This window comes from Pan troglodytes, chromosome 22, assembly GCF_028858775.2.
Source record: "Pan troglodytes isolate AG18354 chromosome 22, NHGRI_mPanTro3-v2.0_pri, whole genome shotgun sequence".
In the NCBI taxonomy this organism is placed as follows: Eukaryota; Metazoa; Chordata; class Mammalia; order Primates; family Hominidae; genus Pan; species Pan troglodytes.
Window position 1 is genome coordinate 29,202,768 of NC_072420.2, and position 17,955 is coordinate 29,220,722.

General features: G+C 36.9%; 1 long non-coding RNA gene across 1 annotated transcript; it reads right to left on the bottom strand.

Annotated features, from left to right (window-relative positions):
* Positions 1–206: 206 nt before the first annotated feature.
* LOC104006162 (uncharacterized) lies at positions 207–16,829 on the bottom strand. Its single transcript, XR_679757.4, has 4 exons — positions 15,273–16,829; positions 15,002–15,156; positions 14,118–14,309; positions 207–1,047 (listed from the first exon to the last, which is right to left on the bottom strand). It is a non-coding gene; the product is annotated as an uncharacterized LOC104006162 (long non-coding RNA).
* Positions 16,830–17,955: the final 1,126 nt, after the last annotated feature.

Below are 17,955 nucleotides of genomic sequence, written 5' to 3' on the forward strand. Positions count from 1 at the left end.
AATAAATGATCCAGAAAATAGTTTCTCTCCTAAACAATCACTTGTAACTCCTGGTAACATTGGCCATAAAATAAACTCTCCCAATCCCACATGCCCAGGGGCTGAAAGAATTCAGGGTGGGCCAGATGGAAATTATATCCTGAACCTACAAGAAATTAAATATGCTCAGCCTCTCCAGTTTCCCTTTTTTTTTTTTTTTTTTTTTTGGTTTACATGGGAACCTGTGTTTGTAATGGAGTTTTGTGTTAACCAGCTGCAGACAGAGTCCTTATTGCCTGTGCCTTCCCAGTGCCACAGAACTCCTTTTCCTAACATTTATTCAAGTCATGGTTTATGGTTTCATATGCTTTTTAATTGATTTTAGTCTTTCCCTACCAGAGGCAATGTTTGGGTGCTTTGTTTGTTTTATTGGTTGGTTGGTTGGTTTGGGTTTGGGTTTACTTGCTAGTTTTGCCCACATTTTATCCCCACTGTATCTAACAATGTCCTAGGGTCTGATAGGCTTTTTAAAAATATCTGGTTGACTGACTACTTAATCAAGTTCTCATGTTCTCTAAGGGTTTCTAAGATGACATGCTTTCCCAATATTCATTTGCCCTCTTCTTTCCTTTCCCTGATGCCTATGCCTTACAGAACAAATGGCCTTGTTGGGTTTAACATATTTCTAAAAACTGGATTAATCAATACACCTCCATTTACAGCAACCACCTCCAGCACTATGATCACCACAATCTTTGTCTTTTTGTTAGAGAAACCCTATCCCTTCTATTTTTTCTCCTGCTACATGGTTTAAATTTCTTATGTGTTATCACTGACCTTGTGCTATGGATGGAACTATGTGGGCAAAATCACTCTTTGGCTTTCTACATAACAATTTTTTCAGGGTTGTTTTCTCTTTCCTATGAGGGAACGTTTATGCTATCTCTAAAATATTGCAAATGGTTCTCCCAGTCTTCCTCTTACCTGGCTGTGTTTCTGGCCAAAGTTGAGAAAATGGAGAAGAAAGCTCATGGTCCCTCAAGTAGCCTACCATACAGAGGACAGCACCTGTGTGGACAAAAATTACAATGTGATGAGAGAGACGCTGTCATGGAGATCTGTATGAAGTGCTGTGAGATAACAAGAGAAACATCCAGATCTACTCCCCAACACACACACACACACACACACCCCCACACAAACTCAAGGGAGAAGTCATAGGAAAAAAAGATCTTTAAAATGGCAACTGGAGTCATAAGTATGCATTTGCTGGGTATAGACATCCTACGTAGAGAAAGCCGACTGTAAGCAATAGAGGGGGCAGCCTGCCCAGCTGATATGAGTAATCCAGTGGTGTGTGTATATGTATGTGTGTGTGTGTGCAGGTGTGCAGGTGTTTATGAAGGAGTGTTTATGAAGGTGTTAGGAGACTAAATATTGAAAGATGAGTATAGACAGGTTAGCATAGTTCAACTAAATATCTTTTACTCTATCCTGTGGGCAATCAGAGGCTGTTTTATATTTACTGGTGAGAAAGATTTCTGGCATAAAGCAGAGAACTGACCGGTGAAGAATGATATTAAAAGCAGAGAGAATTATACAGCACTTGAAGCAAGAGATGGCATGCATTGACGAGCTGATGCTACAACAGAGTCAGTGGAGAAGATATCTGGAGGCATGTTAACAGATTTGATGATGGTTTGAGTGGGTGCTGGATGTAAGGTGAGGGGAGGCATCTTGGATAATGTCTAGGATCACAGAGAGGACGGCAGAGGAGTAAATTGGAGGAGAATATGAGTTTAGTAGTGAAACAACAGGTGAAGATATCCAGGTGGAATCAATGTTTTTATTTGAAAAGCAATGGAAGAATCTGGCTGGAGGAATAAATTTGAAACTCATCAGCAACTGAGCGCAGATGAAGGCAAGTAAGAAAATGAAATTACCCTTGCAGAGTAGCAAGAAAAAAGAAATAAGTTTATGTTTGTTTCGTTCTGAGCTATAATGTAAACAAGGCTGCTTTGCAACAGCTTTATTTATTTTTACTTTCATGCAATTTTTTACACATCTTTTGGAGGGTAAACTTCACCATATCCATTAATAATCCTTGGTTATTTAAAATGGAAAAAAAGAATGAAATTCTGGTGAATCTCCAACTGTAAGGTATAGATGGAGGAAGCAGAGCTACAAAGTACACTGAGAATTGGCCAGAGAAATAGAAAAGAATTCATGTAAAAATGAAAGTTGGAGCATAAAGTGGTAAACAATATAAAACGTCATAAAGAGGGTCAGGTAAAAAGAGGAACAATTTTCTTTTTGGTTATAACACCTTGAAGGGCTTTGATGATGGTTGCTAGAAAAATTTTAACAGATTAGTGCTGTGTGAGGCCAAAGTGCAGTGATTATTAATGTCAATAGAGGAGAAGGAATAGAGACATCTAAACAGTAGCTCCATGAGGTTTCATCTTAAAGACGAATAAAGAAAACTTCACCAAGACCGAAGATAACATCAATCAAGAGTAAAAAGTAGAAGATACACAAAGAAAGAATAATTTTTGGACCAAGTTCTTCAAAGAGGTGAAGAGAAGTGTGAGGTAGAACACAGAACGATGGCATGAACTTGAATAGTGATGGATACATCTCTGCTAAGGCAGAGTGAACAAAGGGGCATGAGAAGATGAGCGTGAGGAAGAAAAGCCAGAAAGTTAACATTTGCTTCCAATAGCCTTTATTCTCTGGTGAAAGCAAACACAGAGCTAGACAGAGAGATGGAGTGCCGACGGCTTCAATAACCACGTGAGGAATTATAGATGGGGGGATGAGAGAATGACTAAGGCTCCAAAGAGAACCGTTTTGAGTTCACAGCTAGTGACAGCAGATGACCCTAATGCAGTGTGTTAAATCTGTTCTCCAGAGGTATGAACTTCAGGCTGGCACTGGGCCAGAAGAAGATGATTGCTGGCTCTGTCCTGCGAAGGAGGTGTGGGTAGGAGGATTCTCACAGCGGATGCACTTGAACAGGTAAGGGATGGGAATCCCAATGGGTAGAAGAAACAATACAGAAATAGGAGGTTCTAAGGCATGTCTGAAAGTGTCTTATTTCTTATATCTTTACTTTTGCCACAGTGATGGGATTCTCCTTATCAAGGCCCAGCTTTTCTATTGATGTCATGCGGAGAGCAAGCCATGTCGTTCTTGCTTCCAGGAAATATTTTTTTCTGGGAAAGTATGGAAGGAATCTGTGTGCTCTGTGAGCTGCCCTGGCCTGACCACACAGCTGGCTCTGTCAAAAACCAAGAGGATTTTCAGATGTTTCCCTAAGGCAAAGATACATATTGTGTATATCCAGCAGTTTATTTATCTAATAAAATAATCACACATAGTTCTCCTACTATGGGCCGTAACTCTTTGAGCACTTTGTAAATATCAATTAATTTAACCCCCAGAACTACCCTCCAAGGTGAGTATTGTCATTATCCCCATTTCACAGATAGGGAAGCTGAAGTCTAGAGAAGTTAGGTGTGGTGTCTACAGACTCAAAGTGGGTAAGACACAGGGAGGGATTTGAACCTAGACAGTCCAGCTCTGGAGTCTGGATTCTTATCCACTATTCCAAGCTGTTTTTTATAATCAAATAGTTAAAAGTTGTAAAATTCTGTGTGGTGGGAATTTTCTAACTACTCCAATTTCTTCCTATTACACTATCACCAAACATTTAATTAGAATTGGCAACTTAATAATTTCAATTTTGTTATCTTCTTTAAAGACATAAAGGTGCAGCATAAAGGTGAGCATTTTTATTTTAATGTCATAGAATGTTTTTTCCTTCACCCTGAAATATCCACATCTTTGATTTCCATCAGTCATAGAACATTCGTGGATTCCCTGGACGTCAGCCCTATTTTAACTCCCTTTGTTTCCAGAGCAGGTGTCTACACAGTTGGTCATGGTGACCTCTGTTTGTTCTGGGAGCCTTTTTGAATTATTAGAAGGTAGTCTACTATTAGCCAGTATTCCACTTGGCAAAGCCAAACACGTGTCAAGCCTGCTTGGAGATATATATATATATATATATATATATATATAGCAAATTTGATTTTCCTTATTCTTAGCCAGTTATACATCTGTGTATATATTATTAATTGTTATAAGTTTAATTTTTCCATTGTCCTATATATGCGTATTTGTGTCTGGAAATGATTATCTTCTGTTTAAAATTCAAACACATTGTTTCTTTAGTTAATAGATTACTCTGTCTTCACAGAGATGTTGGTTTGATTTTCTAGAGAAAAAGTTCTGGGATTTTGAATGTTTTGTATTTTGAACACTGAGCCAAACTCTGACCACATTTTTTAAATGGAAACACTTTTGATGAAAAGATAAAGCATTATGTTAACCTGTAGTCTTTGGAGTTGAAGTCTAAACAGAAGTATAATGCGTGAATTGGCTGATTATTTCCCGCTTCTGAGTTAGCTGGCTTTTTACTGTTAGCTGTAAGAGTCACAGGGTTCACAAAATTCTGTCTCCCCCTAACCAATGAGTAAGAAATGATGAGTTGTTTAATATAATACAAATCAAATTATAGAATGTTGCCAAAAGAATGACAACGGCAGTTTGATAATGGAGCAATTAAAGTTTAATTAAGAAAAATACATTTTTGATTTGGCAGATAATTGAGATAATATCTTCTACTATGATGTTGGAAAAAATATAAAAGAATAATTAAAAATTTTAAGTGGAAATGAAGAGTAGAAAATAAAATCTCTAAGCACAAAACATTCTTAGTTTCCTCAGTGCAGTAGAAAGGCCAGCTTGCCTGAAGCAAAATGTACAAAAGTAGTTCTGAATCCCAGCATTCATAGCAGATCTGTGACTTATACTTTCGACAGCATCGTTCAGGAAAAATCCATGACCCCAGAATATAGGTGAGAATCTCATTAGTAATGATTAATGATTTACATGAGTATAGTAATTTACCTTTTGCAAAGTTATTTATTCATTTAATTAAAAATTATCTGTTGATCATTTACTATGTGCACAGCACTGTGTTAGATAATACAGCAACAAGATCTTTACTCCCACTGAGTTTCCATCTACCCAGGAAGATGAAGCATGACATGTCATTTCAAATGTGATTATGTGTATTATGAAAGGCTAAGTACAAATTGCTATGGCGGCAAATGCTACGCGAGACTTAGGACACATAGACTATCTACATGCTTATAAAAGATGGTTTTTAAAATGTTAGTGTGCTTAAAAGCTCTATACCTGTCTAATTGTAGCTATACATTACAGCATTCATCACATTCTATGTGTACGTATACCTATTCCACCAAACATTGTTCTTAACTCTGATTACATAATAAGTGGTCTGCAGGGAAGCCCAAGCAAAAATATATTTTTAAAAGAGCTTCCCAGGTAATCCTACCACACAGCCATGATCAAGAACCACAACACGAGGCCACGAGCTTCTTAAGGACAGAGATACCTGTTGTCCTGAACTTTATGCCTAACATCTGGCATGGTAAGCTATACAGATTTGGTGTACAATAAACGCTTGTACATTGAACTGAATTGATTTGAAATGCCCTGGAAATGCATTATAAACTGCTTCCTCAAGAAAGAAAGTCTCAATATTGCATGTCCTTCTTTCATTTCTACTCTAGAAATGTAACATAAACATGATGAAATAGCCATACCAATCCGGTGAGTTATCTGCCTGTTCCCTCAGGGGGACAAAAAAATTAAAAGCATATTATTAAATAACTATAAAAAATTTGGATTAGGAAATATCCTAATTCACCCATGGCCTGTCTAGTCCACTCAGTTCTCAATGCACATGCCAACTATTGCTAAAACCATCTGTTCCCTTCCAGACATGGATGATCCCATCAAACAACCATGAGCCAAATTTGCTAACCATCAGCCTGCAAAAAGTACACAGAGTTTGACTTTTCACCTGACCAATCCTATCAGCACTTCGTGCCAGTCATAAAGACAAAAAAATCCAGCCAGCTGCACTCTGTGAATGGCTGAACTGATTGAACTGCCTAGATATTTTGGTCAGGAAGACACAATCTAAGGCTTCCCCATCAACACAAATTTCCATGGAAACCAAACCTGGAGATAGAGTACATGTACTTTATTTTAGGTCCAATGGTTGTCATGAGGCCTTCCCTGTGTCAGTCAAGGTTCTTGGTATCCAGGCCAGTGCTTTGCTCCATGGCTGGCTATCGTTTGAGCCATCACTTTAACCAGGCTCAGACAGTACTTGCTTTGAATAGGCTCCAAAGAGTTTTCCATGGAGAACTTATGTCTATAGAACTGTCTGCTCACCCAGACTTCATAAACCCTTTGTCTATCCAGACAGGAAAAAAAATCAACATTGCACTGTTATTATTAAATTTATTTAGTATTATTTTATTCTTCTTAAAAATACAGCTACATTCCTCTCTTACCACAATATATCTGGAACTTGAAATTTTGTATCTGCTTTTTAAAACCATTTTAAGGATATCAATGACTTATATCCTAAATAGCCAAATATAAATTAACCCTTACTTTTCTTAACACTCCAGAGCATTATGAAATGAAAAACCATGTTTTACCGTGAAAAGTTACTCTCTGATTTTTGTAAATTCGGATTTGGGCACATCAGGCCCTCCACTATTTAATGGAAATAAAAGTGGAGGTATAACTTCACATTGATGATATCAATCCCTATTTTGTGCTTTCAACATTCACATCTTTATTTGCTTGCCTAATGTGTTAGGAGGAATTCAAGTCAGTGCAGGACACAGAAACCACACTGAAGGTTTTAAGCAGGGACAGATTAAAATAGGAAATTTGTTTCTGACAAAATTATTGAAAGGGCTTGAAGAACAGCTTCTATGCTGGACCTCGTGGAATGACTTCAGAAACAAAACTGACCCACTAAGCTCACTAAGGTGGTCACTGGAGCTGTGATGGAAGGGAGACGTTCCACTGACATGGCTCCAGGGTCCTTCCCACATCCAAAAAGCTAAGAGAATGAATACTGGGAGCTGTGATTCTGAGACTGGAAAGCCAGATCATGATGCCAGCACCTCTGCCCCTGCTTCTTGACACCATGGAAGCTTGAGAATGGACAGTGGAGCGCTGAATTAAGGAGACATCCTATCTTCATGATCTCACTGGCCAGCAGCAACAGCTAAAAGCTACAAAAGGATGACTTCTCCCTCACACCCGCCTTTCAGATTTCATGGAAATCAGTCTAATTGGTGGATCGTCATTTCTTCTAAACCGCAGCTGCAAGCATATCTGGGAAACATAATTAATAATTTTTCAAACTCTTCAACTAGAGGAAAGTTGTGAGTGTACAAATAATTTTTCAACCTCTTCAACAAGAGGAAGTTGTGAGTGTATAAACACCTATATAAACAACAGAGGCACAAAGTAATATTCATTGCTTTATTTACACATTCAAGTTGAATATAGATAGAAGATGACAAAGTCTGATGACCAGAGGCCCCAGTTTCAACACTGTTAAAAGGAAATTGAGGTCACATCAATCCTAAGTACCATGCATTCAGATTATGGTTTCAAGTTCAAATAACAGCTAATGACTCAATTCACATATATTCAGAAAGACAGCCCAAAATCACCCAGAATAACACTCCCATGTCTCTACTACTTGACCTCTCTACCATTCAACTCAACTTTGATGTCTAATTTTTGCCTTGAAACTGCATAAATTCAGTCTTCAAAAGTTTATTGTTCTGTAGGACAACCAGAAATTTACACTCAGTTAAGAAACATAAGACACAGTTGTCTTTTAGCGTGTCCATTCTTCTGAATGTATATCACTCATAATAATAATAACCGATACCTCAAAGCAAATAAAGTATTTTATGATGTGGCTTAGTGGTTTTATTTATGCCTCCTCAGGAAGCCAAGAGTCCACAACACAAATCTGAAAAACAATTAGCCTGTTTCTGATTAAACATGTATTGCTTAAAGCTGTAGCAAGTGAACAAGTGAAAAAGTTTACTGCTAATTCATACAAGCAGTATTTTTTGCTGGGCCCTTTAAATAATGAAAGCTATGCAAATAGTGGCAAAGGATAAAAGAAATTAAACACAATTTAATTTCTTCATTTTGAAATGCAATCAGTAACTGTTTTCATTCATACTCCTTTGGATTTTCTTATCTATCCTGTGCACCAAGGAAATAAAATGTATCTAGAAAGGTCAATTGATAAATGCTTATTAGCTTAAAGCATGTTTAAGCTAAAATCTTAATCCTAGAATTATTTGTTTAGTGGAAATTCAAAAGGGCAAGTCATATTATCAAAAATCATGTGGCTAATCATTAGTGTTTTATCTTTAAAACTACTTTTAAACTAACAAGCATTTCTCACGGTTTGCAAGTTGATTCAGTAATGTACCTTTGGCCTTCATGAGCCACTCACTTATGACCCTCCAAATCTCCTAGCTTCTAAGTCTGCAGTCAGAGAACACATACACAGAAGGAGCCTTAGGTGTTACGCTCACAGTGTAACTCCTTATATATTCAATTTAAAATACAAAAGTGCCTCATAAACAAAACTAATTTATAAAGTCTTGATAAAATGCATAGAGGTTGGTGAAGATACTTATTCATTTAAGACACATGATGTAAATAGTCAAGTTCTCATGGTATGCACACAGACAAAAGGTGGAAAAATTTAGCAAATACTCATTTTTTTAAACAGGGTCTTGATCTGTCATCCAGGCTGGAGTGCAGTGGTGCAATCATAGCTCACTGCAGCCTTGACCTTCTGGGCTCACGTGGTCCTCGCACCTGAACCTCCCAAGTAGCTGGGACTACAGACTTGTATCACCATACACAGCTAATATTTTTTTTATTTTTTGTAGACATGAGGTCTCACTACGTTGCTCAGGCTGGTCTCAAACTTATGGGTTCACATGAACCACCTCAGCCTCCCAAAGTGCTAGGATTACAGGCATGTGCCACTGTGCCCTGTCCCAAATATTTGGATCTTTAGTTCCCAAAATACCGAGTGTCTGCATATACAAACATATCTGTATATTGGTGTTTTTAGTTTTCATTTGGAAGTTTTCCATAAAAACCACGATCTTAGTTTTCTTAACTATGTGCCCTGAGTTGTGAATAATAATTTTGATAATGTTACTATCCCTTTAGGAAAATATTTAGCACAGAAACTCTGAGAAATGTGTCTTGTCTGTTGCAATTGAGTATGTTTGCAAAAAGAAAAGGATTTGGAAAAGATATTTCAGTAATTCAACATAGCCAAAAACTTATCATTGTATAAGTATTAACACACTACTAAGACAACTAATCTCATTTTATGTACCACAAGATACTTAATGAGTAAATTTAACTAAACCTATCACAGTAAAGGGTAAATGACTACTCCACACCTTTTACATTTGAAGCGGGCACCAGTAATGCTCACTTCAGTGCAGGGTCTCTGCGGTGTCTGCACTCATTCCTCAAGGAGTAGCAGGCCACAAACTGGTTATTGAGTTTGGAAGGGGAAACTGAACAAATGTTTCCCAGCCTCTTCCTAGTTCCTTCATCTAGGAAGTGTAAGGCTTGCAAGTAGCATGAATTTTCATATGCGCCATTTTGCTCCATGTTGTAAAGGATCTTGTCTCTATTGAGGAAACTTGTGGTTTTCCAGGACTGCTGTAATTGGCAATCATACTCTCCAAAAGCAGATTTACTAGGTTAAAAAAAATGTGGTAATTTGCTCCACTTCTTTTTTATCTTTTGTCTTCTCACTTGGTTCAGAACTTAGGCAGTTTAATAGAGTTCTCTTTATTGGACCCACTTGAGTCTCACATAAGATTTAATTTTTAAATTGTCTGAAAAAGAGTCTGAGGTTCCCAAGAAGCCTCTAGTTCATTAAACCACTTGACTTTCCAAATCTATGTGCATTAGCCAGAATCCATGTGCAAAGATCTACCTATATAAAAGCCCTTCTATAATTACAATTTCTACATGGGCTTTTTTTTTAACGAAGAAATAGAAATGGGAAACTCAACCAATTTATATTTTTTCTTATACAGCTCATCATAGAAATAGATAGATATATATAAATAACTATATACATAGTTATATAAATAACTTTTCTTTAAAACATTTTTAAAAGCAGAACACATATTTAATATATATTAAAAGGTCACATGCCTAATATAGTTTTCTGTTGCTCTCTAATGAAAGATGCATGAGAGACTTATTTACAAGGTTTCTTAATTTCAGCATTGGTTGCTTACTCTGCCCCAAATTCACAAGTAATTGATGAAGGCCTATTTTGTTAATTATGTGAAGATCTGTTTTAATTGTGCCTTCTATTGGCATTTTCATACAAAACAAAGTGAAATTGCGATTTAGGAATTTTCCAGTAAATTTGATCAATGTAGGCCACCAAGCTTATTAATTCAGGCAAAGAAATAGAGGCTGGTTATCAGAGTTGATCAAATGAGTGATGGTCAACAAATTCCTACTGTTTTGTGTACTATGGACACATAGTCTAGGAATTTATCCTAACTTCTCTTCTTCTCCATGAAATATATGAGAAATTGCCTGTCTCCAAAGCCAAAACTAAAAGCTACTTAAATTGACTGCAGATGCTTATGTATCTCAAGATTAATGCACTGTGGATACAGAACTCTCAACCCAGACTTCACAACCAAATCAACTGGAGCTCATATGGCACACACCTGTGGAATTCAACCAACTAAATTCTCAGAGATTTGGACACAAGTAGATATATTTTTATTACCAGAAAGGAAGGGTAAAGGCAGAAGCATTTTGTAAGACCTTTCTTAACAAGCAAGTATGTATTGCAAGGGGGCTCTGGGAAATGAGGCCTGCAGGAGGGGAGGGAGTAGACACAGGATGCACAGGAAAGACGATGGCAAGTACCAAAGAAAAATATCGTTGATTTCTAAAATTAGAAAATAGCATCAGTGACTGAAAAGGACCATATACAAAGTTTGTGGGTTCTTTTCATTGATTATTATAACCAATTGCAGCTTCCATTACCATTTTCCAAATCTGCTATCTCTTGGGTTCATAATTTGCTAAAGCTTTGGCCCCCAAAGAAGCATTCTATCTCCTATTATACACTAACTTTCCTAGCCAACATTTCCCTCTCAAGCAATGCGTTTTTTTCTGCATTGCATGCATGAAATTTACAGAACGTATATCCCACTTGTTAAAATCCACAATGCTTATATTAAAAGCTAGAGAGATAATTAATGCATAAAACACTGAAAATAAAAAAAAAACCATTGTCTCCAGAAATAACTTGCCGAAAATGTAACCCTAGAGTCCTAAGTGGGGCTGGAAAGCAGAAAATGCTCATCTCAAACACCTTTACCTCTTTTTTTCCCTCCTTAGGAATGTCCAGAATGTCTGAGGTCCTTATGAATTCCTAACTTCTTGTTCAAATTGACTCACAGAAAAAAAATGCCCAATAAACTCATCCATGTTAAGTAATAAATTTGTCTACATTTTTACATTAATACATCATGAATATTATCATTTTCTGACACATACATTTCAACACCAAAACATTATATACAATAAGGAAATCCCAATCATTTTAATAATGGAGAAGAATTAACCAGGTCTCCCTTTAAATCATGTATTTGCCTACACAAGCTGGCTTCCTTCAGTGTACTTACTGTACATCTTGAGAAGCAACAGCTTCGTATCATCTGGACCAAGCACAGTGAGAGTTCAAGGAAAGTTGACTATAACAGGGAGTTGCAATAAATCATCATTCGGAGTTTGAAGGTGACAGTGTCTTTGCTGCACTTGTAATCCCTTTCATGATACTGGAGAGGGCAGAGGGAGAGTTAAAAACAGTGGACATGTTCATCTCCAAGCAGCCTGACTGTGATGTTTCTAGGGGGAAGCAGTTCTTAAAACATCTTCTTTTGAAATTCTCTAAAATAGTAGTGCCTCATAGTGTCAATAATGGGTTAAGGGATTAGGAGGATAAATGGATATAACAGAATGATACAAAGTCAGACTTTTAGGAAACCTACATCTCAGAGGTGAAGAAGATGGCAAGCAAGAAGCACAAATAAGATAATTAAGGATGATAAAATAGGAGAAGCTCTCCATGGGAAGAGATGTGAGGAGACATGAATCTAAAAATGAGATAGCGATGTCAAACACAGTGAAAAAAAAAGTGCTCAGGCAAATAAACAGGACATGCAAGGACCCTGAGCTGGTCTCTGGGCCTCCCCGACCAAGACTAAATACCTACAACCTTCATTCCCTGACATAATGCTGTACATTGGGGGAAAAAAAAATATGCCATTTGTAGAGATCACTAACAACAGCCAAACTGTTTTGGCTGTTTATACTAACAAGATTTGTCAATAGTCTGTAGATAGTTTTATATGTGATGCTATTTGATATGGTTTGGCTGTGTCCCCACCCAAATCTCACATTGAACTATAATAATCCCTATGTGTCAAGGGTGGGGCCAGGTGGAGATAATCGAATCATGGGGGTGGTTTCCCCCATACTGTTCTTGTGGTACTGAATAAGTCTCATGGTATCTGATGGTTTTATAAGTGGGTGTTCCCCTGCACAAGCTCTCTTGCCTGCTGCCATGTAAGATGTGACTTTGCTCTCATTTACCTTCCACCATGATTGAGAGGCCTAGCCAACCATGTGGAACGTGAGACAATTAAACTTCATTTCTTTATAAATTACCCACTCTCAGATAGGTCATTAGTAGCAATGTAAGAACAGAGTAATACACAATTTAAATAATGTATAGGTAACATTTTTCCTGGATCAATCTATACGGACTTTGGATGAGAGTAAGAAGGAAGACAATGGCCTCTTCTCTTTAGAGTTGAGGAAGTGACTATAACAAAAGCTAAACATCAATTTGTCAAGAAAAAATGCAAATTTAGCAAGGATATTCCAGAGAACAGTACCAGCCAGTTCTGCTAACACCAAATGTAGCGGGGAAATAAAGAGAGAGTAATTTGTATTTATGAAATAGGGAAAGCAAACTACCTTGGGGATGACTATTTTCTTATTCCCAGTAAAAGACCCATTTATGGGAAATCACAACAGTCAACAGAGAAGCAGGAGAAACAAAAGTCTTCATTTCCCTCAAAAACACTTTCCTTGACGTAAAAGGTGCTTCATTTGTTCTCTTACTGCAGTCACAGCAGGATGAAACCATATCATAATTCTTAATTCCAGGAAATTTAGGACAAATTATGAGCAAGCTATTCTTTTAAAACAGCTGCTATTTTTAGTGTCTTTATAATTATTTAACTTCCTGGAAAGAATAACATATACAACTCTTCATCTTCCAAGCTCCAGTGTTTGGGCTTTTTAAAAATGTTTAAGTAAATGTTAGAGTAGTTTTAATAAAAACATGCCAAATTCACCTTCTTCTACCCACAGTGTTTATAGGTTCTTCTGTATCACTATATTACCTAAAAAAAAATGGCCCTGAAGGAAAGAAAAAGTGAAAGTGGGGGCTTTGAAAATTATATATTACAATAACTTTATATTTTGGTAATCATATCTTTTTTTGAGACGGAGTCTCGCTCTGTTGCCTAGCCTGGAGTGCAGTGGCACAATCTCGGCTAACTACGACCTCTGCCTCCTGGGTTCAAGCGATTCTCCTCCCTCAGCCTCCCGAGTAGCTGGGACTACAGGCGTGTGCCACCATACCCAGCTAATTTTTGTATTTTTAGTAGAGACAGGGTTTCACTATGTTGGCCAGGCTGGTCTTGAACTCCTGACTTCATGACCCGCCTGCCTCGGCATCCCAAAGTGCTGGGATTACAGGCGTGAGCCACAACACCTGGCCCAATAATCATATTTTAAATAGTGATATTGTAGTTCAACCTGCTGGATTATGTTATTTCAACTCTATCCTTTCTTAGAACAGAGTAGCTAATACATATATTCAAGGACTCTTAGAGAATTTATACCACCTAGACATTGTGCAAGTGAGAGAACTGAATTCAGCCCGAGAATCTTCAACAACTCACCTATGATACCATAGGGAGAAAGTGAAAATGGCTGACGAGGGAAATATTTTCAGGTGACTATTTTGTTCAGAGAAGCAGAATAAAATTTCTCACCTGTATGGACCCAGATTTACACCCTGAAGCAAAGTAGAAACTTTTAACTGTGCCCAGCCTTTCAGCTTGTAGCCAGGGATAGATGGAAGGCTTTGCACTCACTCCCAACAAGAAGAGAATCCAGGAGAAAAAATCCAGTTCCGCCCCAGGCAGGCAGAGTGATGGTCCTGAGCAGAGCAGGCAAATTTTTTTCTGTAAAAAGACAGAAAAAATTTTTAGTTTCTAGGGACAGGAAACAAATTATACTATATACTTTTAAAATAAGTGAGAAAACAAATTCTTAGAATGTTTTCGTTGATGAAATTCAAAATACAATGATAACTGAGTACTTTTTTTGTAATATAGGTCCACCAATGAGAAAAGCTGAATTCTTTATAGGGTGGATAATGTGTCACCTAATGAGATTCAAAGGTAAAAACTGTCTCTAGTGTGTGAGCCATACAAAAACAGTGAGCTGTATTCGACCCATAGGACATAGGGTACCCACCCAGGCATTCAGTGTGGCTCTATGTGGTACTACCTACATGTCCTCCCATCCGGTAAAGAAAAACCTGGGCTAAATTTCTTAAGACAGGTGGGGTAAGATGTAATGTTTCTCAAGGAGAAAAACTCTTATTATTTTAAAGCCTGCAGCAAATACAGCAGTTGTACCACTGAAAAAGGCCACGGCACAGCAAATTGAAAATGGTGCTAATGAGAACAGCAGGAAGACCTTAAGAATCATGACACGAATGGTGTTCATGATCAAGGGGCTCTAGAGGAATTAGGCCTTGGTCCAGCCTTTAGGTAAATATCCATATTTTCTCTCTGTAAATAAATATCCATAAAGCAAAGACTTCCAAAATTGTTCTCAGGCTATGAAGTGTGTGCTTAGATTGTCTTACTCCAAGGCAACATGCCCTGGTGGAGGAAGGTCACATATTCACATCTGTATAATCTTTTCGTTGCTTCTTAAACTCTGAGTCTTTAACACCGAGATTCTTTTGCCTCTCCCAAAGCTTGGTCATTCCATTCTAATTCATCAGAGGTGATCAGTTTTCTAAGAGAGAAAGAATGAGATACAAGTGAGGAATTTTCAAGCTTTTGGAGATAAAGGAGGAATGACAGTGTGTAGTTTGATGCAAAAGGGAACACATAGAAGGAATATTCACTTACCAGATGCACACTTGCTGAATAGATGTTCTAGAACTCTTGGGTCATGCCACTAATGGACATGTTACTGATGAGGTTCAAGAAGTTTCAAGAGTCCTGTGGAGATCTAAAATTGTAGGCCCTAGAAAAGTGGCTAAATTAAAATACAGGAGGAGTCTAGAGATAAATTTTGCTTCTAGAAGGAATTGTGTCCATGGCTGGAGCTTGTCAGCCAATGTAACTAACACCATCTTCGTGAGTAGTGTTAGCTTTGAGGACCTTTGTGATCACTGAGTAATTGCAGAACTTCTTGTTCACTCAGGACAGTGATTGCTGGATTTAGAATGTGTACAGCTTCCAATGACTAACTCTGTGCATCACTTTCTCTGACTCCATAATCCCAGTAGGCCCTTCTCCCATGAGAAACTAGGGAAGCTTTATCAAGAATGAAGACTATGAGATATTAAGCCACTTGCAAGCTAACATATTAGCCCCCACAGCTTCAAGGTGATGGGCTGAAGACACTGGACTCCTAGATCAAAGAGAAAAGACTTTATTACTGAAGGCACAATGAGCATCCTTATCTTCATATTTTCCCAGGTGGATGCAGCACACACAATGGGTTTGCATCATAGATGAGCAACCCCTTGCTGGCAAAACCCCAGTTTCTAATAGAGCTGCAGAAAAGAAACCCAACGTCTGCCCCAGATGAAGACATTGTATTTATTAGACTGCAAAGTAGACAAACACCTTTTGCTTCAGAGAGAGAAATCATCTCTATCTTCAAAAGCTGTTTGCTCTACCAACATCCTCGAAAAGACAGAGTGATCATCATCGATGCCTTTATTTGCAAGACATACATGGAGAATTGTCTCCCAATATGCCCAGACTTGCTTAAATTCATTCATGTCACATTCCCTATTGAGCTTCCAGATAATAAATGAATTACATCAACCTAATTCTTCTCTTTCCCTTCCCTGCCCAGTACACTAACATTTATTGATTAGTTAGGCAGTGAGCAACTATTTATTGAACATCATTCTAAGACATGGCTTTATTCTTATGCACCTCAAAGTCATTAGGAAAAATAGTCATTAGGAAAAAAAGTGAGTCATGATTTCTAACCACTGCAATAAAGATAACATGAGCCAAGCCATTTGCTATTTCTCAGATTCAATTTTTGCTTACATTTCACTGAACAGAACTTAGTGACATAGCCTCACATAGCAGGAAAGGCAAGGAAATGAATACATTGTTGCCTGGAATAACATCAAGATTCTGTTACTAAGGAATATGGGAGGGTGCAATTAAAATCTCTGACACAAGAAGAAAACCTGTAAAAGTTACAATGAATGATATATCTTTGGGAAATTATTCTGCTCATATAAAACCAGGTTTCCCCAAATATGATTTAGGTATTCCTGTCAAATGTTAGGTGATTATGTAACTGAACTAGAAGATAGAAAATTAGACTTAACATGCTTACTTATTCCATTAAACAACAGCAAAAAAAAACAAACAAACAGATTCACTCTCAGTTTAGCATTTATATATGCCATTGTGTGGTAACTATCATGTGGTAATAATCTAACAACATAAAATATTGCTTTAAGATTAAAGTAAGATCATAAAATTTTCAAATACTAAGAAGTTACCAAAAATTGTATACTACAGACTCACTGTATACTATAGTTCCACTGAAGGTTGTTTCAAGAAGTTATTTTAAAATTTAGAACATAAAGGGCAAGGAGGTGAAAATACTAGACAAAAAGGGAAGCAATCTAAAAACAGCCTAATTCTCAAAACAATATATTAGAAATTTCAGAAGGAGATATAATAGACAAAGGAGAGATAATCAATAAAATAATAGTTGAGAATTTCTCTGAATTGAAGAAACATTAAATGTTAAAAACATGTTATGGTAGTAGAAACATAATTATACTGGAAAATATTTAAATATTTTTATAAAGAGGAGATAATAGATGGGGGGAAAGTGAATGTGTTTCTTTTCCACAAATATCAAATTTCAGAAGATAGTAGAGCAAAATTTCTAGAGTTTGAGCTTCAATACCTTCATGCCCAATCAACCTAAGATTTAACTGCTAGGGCAACTGAACAGTATTCTTATACATGCAGGAATAATACTACCCATGTGCTCTCCCCCCACAAAAAAACTGAAAAACTATTTCATCAATTGAGGAACTGAATAAAAATAAGACATCTGTGATGTACTGACAAGATGAAATGAAAAAGGCAAGCTCAAAATATGTCTTATAATATGAACGTTTTGTTTAAAAAGATATTATACATGTTTAATGGAGATATGTATCTCTATTAAAAAGCTTAGAAATATATAATCAATATGTTAATAGTGGTTATGTTTTACTAGTGGGAAAAATAATTTTTAATATTTATGGTCTACACCTGAGCTGTCCAACATGGTAGCCACTAACACATGCAACTAGTAAATGCTTGAAATATGGCTGGTCCCAGTGAGAGGAGAGATATGCTATAGCGCATGCCAGATTTCAAAGACTTAATGGGAAAAATGAATATAAAATATCTTATTGATAATTTTATATTAAATACTAAAATAATCATATCTTCAATAATTAGATGAATAAATTTTATTTTTAAAATTAATTTTACCTATTTTAAAAAAATTATCTCACAAATGTAACTACTAAAAAGCTTTAAATTATATATA